Source organism: Petromyzon marinus, unplaced genomic scaffold, assembly GCF_048934315.1.
Source record: "Petromyzon marinus isolate PM22_M1 ecotype Great Lakes invasive population unplaced genomic scaffold, UKy_Petmar_22M1.pri1.0 PM_G_Scaffold_40, whole genome shotgun sequence".
Classification (NCBI taxonomy): domain Eukaryota; kingdom Metazoa; phylum Chordata; class Hyperoartia; order Petromyzontiformes; family Petromyzontidae; genus Petromyzon; species Petromyzon marinus.
In genome coordinates this window covers 207,501-212,500 of record NW_027422984.1, presented here as the reverse complement: position 1 = coordinate 212,500, position 5,000 = coordinate 207,501, and positions in this window count along the sequence as shown.

The window sequence follows — 5,000 nt, the reverse complement described above, 5'->3', positions numbered from 1 at the left end:
GCTAAAAATGACTAGTATACCTTCCATGACCTTCCATAACTCGTCCTTGGAAAAGGAAGAGGAGATGAACTACGATTTTTACGAACAGATTAAAAGTCTAGTTGAGTCGGATGACTCTTCAGATGACTCTTCAGATGACTCTTCAGATGACTTTACAGAGGATGATGAGGATGTGGAGGAGTCCTTCCTCGACATATCGGCTGAGGAACCCGTGTTGGGAAAGTTTCCCATTGACACCAAGGGAACTATCACGGTTGTACTGCCTAGTCTGGAGTATATATGCGTTATCTGTAAACAACACATGGGCAAAGCATCCGAACTTGTTGCACATTTTAACATCAAACACAGAGACATTCCTCTGGTGTTTAAGTGCGCTAAATGTGACAAAACCAACTCAAACCACCGATCGATTGCCTGTCATGCCCCCAAATGTGGGGGAATAAAGTTAACTGAGGAAAGCTTACCAATGGTCTGTGAATGTTGCCAGGCACGCTTTGCGACTCTAAGTGGCCTTTCGCAGCACAAGAGGCATGCTCACCCAGTCACCCGTAATGAGGAAAGGATTAAAGATGGTATAAAGGGTACCTCGCAGAGAGGGGTACACCGTAGCTGCTGGTCTTTGAAGGAAGTAGAACAGCTGGTCCTTCTAGAGTTGCAGTTTCAGGGGAAAAAGAATATCAATAAGATCATTGCTGAAGCGCTTGGGACTAAGACCAACAAGCAAGTCTCTGACAAGAGACGGGACCTAAGTAAAAAGACAGGGGCCCCCATGTCAGACAGCTTACATTTTTCTTCTAGGCCTCTTGAGACATTGTCTCCCCCACCAAATGTAACAACGGGGACTTCATCCATACTCGCTCAAGCAGCTGAGCGGCTTACGAATGAGAATTCTGGGACCCTGGAAAAGCCTGCAATGGAGGCAATAAAGGCTTGGCTTAACGGCGAGGGCCAACATGATGCCCTCGTAGAAACTGCCACAGCATTGATGTTTTGTCCGATGAGATTGGTGAAAAACAAAGGCAAACGTTCAAAACCCGAGAACGACATTATTAAACCCAGGATATTACCCACACGATCTTGGATGAAGAAGAGAGCGGAAAAACGAGGAAGCTTCATGAAGCACCAGAAGCTCTTCTTTAAGAACCGCTCTCTTCTTGCGTCCTTAGTCCTGGATGGCACTGAACGTCATGAATGCCGAATCCCGAACGCAGATGTATATCGTTTTTACTGCGAAAAATGGGAGAAGGTGTTGCCATTCAATGGCCTGGGCCAATTTAAGTCATCAGGTGTTGCAAATAACGAATACTTTGAGCCCCTAATTTCGGTGGAGGAAGTTCAGACTGCCATACGGGCCATTAAACCAACGTCAGCAGCTGGGCCAGATGGCCTAACAAGGGCTGCAATCTGTGCTGCCGACCCCGAGGGTCGGACACTGACAGCCCTATTTAATGCATGGATGATTACAGGAATTATTCCCAAAGAGTTGAAAAAGAATAGGACGATTCTTATTCCTAAGGTTATGGATGATGAAAAGCTGAAAGAATTGGGGAACTGGAGACCAATAACGATTGGTTCAATGATTCTGAGATTATTTTCCAGAATAATGACTGCACGTCTTGCTCGTGCTTGTCCCTTAAACCCAAGGCAGCGTGGTTTTATAGCGGCATCTGGCTGCTCTGAAAATCTTAAGGTGCTACAGGACCTTATGAGACACGCTAAGAAATTGCACAGGCCGTTGGCTGTCATGTTCATCGACATAGCGAAAGCTTTTGACTCGGTTTCGCATGCTCATATTTTATGGGTGTTAAGGCACAAGAAAGTAGATGAACACGTGGTGGGCATCATCCAGAACGCCTACGATCGGTGTACGACCTCGTTCAAAAGCAATGGCGAGTCGACTCGAGAAATTAGCATACGTGTTGGTGTCAAACAGGGTGACCCCATGTCACCCCTGCTCTTCAATCTTGCCATGGACCCTTTGATATGCACCCTAGAGTCACACGGAGTTGGGTACTCCATTGATACCGACCACGTGACAGCTCTTGCGTTTGCTGATGATTTGGTGTTGGTGAGCGAATCTTGGGTTGGTATGGCCGCCAATCTAGCGATCTTGGAATCATTTTGTGGGCTATCGGGATTGGAGGTTCAGGCCAGAAAGTGCCAGGGCTTCATGATAAGCCCAACCAAAGATTCATATACGGTGAACAACTGCGACCCATGGACTATCAAAAATAAAGATGTCCATATGATCCAACCTGATGAATCAACGAAATACCTTGGTCTGAAAATTGGCCCTTGGACTGGCACTATACAGCCTGATCTACATTGTCAGCTAAAGACATGGATCTCGAAAATCGATGAGGCGCCTCTGAAGCCAACTCAGAAGGTTGAACTACTCAATGCTTATGCCCTACCCAGATTGTTATATCCTGCAGACCACTCGGACTGCAAGCAATCAACTCTCCGTGGGTTGGACCAAGAGATTAGAAAGGCGGTAAAAGGATGGCTCCACCTTCCCGCTTCAACTTGTGATGGACTGTTATATGCCAGAGCCCGAGACGGAGGCCTTGCCATCTTGAAACTGGAAAAAACAATCCCTTCGGTTCAAGTTAGAAGGCTGCAACGTATAGCAAACTCGTCCGATGCTATCACCCGTAATATTGTGTCCTCGCATGGTATGGAGGAAGAATACCGTAATTTGTGGGTACGAGCAGGGGGTGACAGTGATGCAATCCCAACATTCGTTCTCAGGGACTCGGTGTCAAAAGAACCTGTATATCCGAGACCCTGCGATTGGAGGGAGCATGAATTTCAGAGATGGTGCGAAAAGCCGGTTCAAGGAAGGGGCATTGTAAACTTTGCGCATGATAGAATCAGTAATGCTTGGTTGAGGCCATGGTGCGGCTTTAAACAATGCTTCTTTATCGCAGCACTACAACTAAGGGCAAATATTTACCCAACAAGAGAAAGCTTGAACAGAGGCAGAGATGGGGCCTTACGTTCCTGCAGGAAATGCTCTGCCAGACTCGAGTCCCTTTCGCACATTCTCGGTCAATGTCCTGCAGTACAGAAAGCAAGAATTGCGCGACACAACAAGATCAGTAACATTCTGGCAGACGAAGCGGCTAGATTGGGCTGGTCTGTATACAAAGAGCCACGGTTCATATCCGAGACGGGAGAGATGAGAAAGCCTGACCTCGTGTTTGCAAAAGATGAGGAGGCGGTTGTGATCGATGTCACCGTCCGTTTTGAGCTTTCAAAGAATACCTTGTCAGATGCTGCCTCGCACAAAGTTTCGTACTATACCCCTCTTGGTGATCAAGTCAAAGTGCTGACGAAGGCTAGCAAGGTCACATTCTTTGGATTCCCGGTTGGGGCAAGAGGAAAGTGGCCCCTTGAGAATAACGAGGTACTTACCTCCCTGGGCCTGACCAAACCCAGAACGACATCACTGGCCAAGATGATTTCCCGCAGAACGCTGCTTTTCTCTCTTGATATTCTGAGAATGTTCTGTGGAAATTATGCGGTCTATGAACAGTCATAGACAACCTCCGAAACAAATAATAGTTTTGTTTTAAGATGTCATTTGTTTTAGATTGATTTTGTTATTTTCGAAGGTGAAGTCGGTTTTTATTTCATTTTACTATTTTCCACAATTTAGATTGTTATTTTCCAAGACGAAGTCTTGGTTCTTTTTTTTATTGTTAGTTTTTTTTTTTTAACACGTCGTATTTGTTACTTTAGAGCTTAGAGGGGACTTTATTTTCGCCTTACTATTTTCTGCCTACAAAGAAGATTAAAAATAAGCTTTTTTCAAGATGGTTTTGTTATTTTCCAAGGTGAAGTCTTGGTATTCTTATTTTACTATTTTCCATAAAGAAGACCTTTCTTTTAGATTTTGTTATTTTCCAAGACGAAGACTTGGTATTTTTATTATATTGCTATTTTTTACACGAAGCTTATTCAAGAGCACTTATATAGATTAGACTTTGTTATTTTAATTCTTTATTTTTGGACTACATCAGTTCGAGAGTCCTGTAACTTACTATTTTCTGCCTACAAAGAAGATTAGAAATAAGCTTTATTTAAGATGTTTTAGATTAGATTTTGTTATTTTCCAAGGTGAAGTCTTGGTTTTTTTTATTTTACTATTTTCCACAAAGAAGACTTTTCTTTTCTTTTAGATTTTGTTATTTTCCAAGACGAAGACTTGGTATTTTTTTTTGGTATTTTTTACAGGAAGCTTTATTCAAGAGCACTTATATAGATTAGACTTTGTTATTTTAATTCTTTATTTTTGCACTACATCAGTTCGAGAGAAGACTACAAACCAGCTTTATTTAAGATGTTTTAGATTAGATTTTGTTATTTTCCAAGGTGAAGTCTTGGTTTTTTATTTTACTATTTTCCACAAAGAAGACTTTTCTTTTAGATTTTGTTATTTTCCAAGACGAAGACTTGGTATTTTTTTATTGCTATTTTTTTACACGAAGCCTATTCAAGAGCACTTATATAGATTAGACTTTGTTATTTTAATTCTTTATTTTTGGACTACATCAGTTCGAGAGTCCTGTAACTTACTATTTTCTGCCTACAAAGAAGATTACAAATAAGCTTTATTTAAGATGTTTTAGATTAGATTTTGTTATTTTCCAAGGTGAAGTCTTGGTTTTTTTTATTTTACTATTTTCCACAAAGAAGACTTATTTTCTTTTAGATTTTGTTATTTTCCAAGACGAAGACTTGGTTTTTTTTTATATTGCTATTTTTTTTTTTTTTTACACTGCTTTATTCAAGAGCGCTTATATAGATTAGACTTTGTTATTTTAATTCTTTATTTTTGGAATACATCAGTTTGAGAGTCCTGTAACGTACTATTTTCTGCCTACAAAGAAGACTACAGACAAGCTTTATTTAAGATGTTTTAGATTAGATTTTGTTATTTTCCAAGGTGAAGACTTGGTTTTTTTATTTTACTATTTTCCACAAAGAAGATTTTT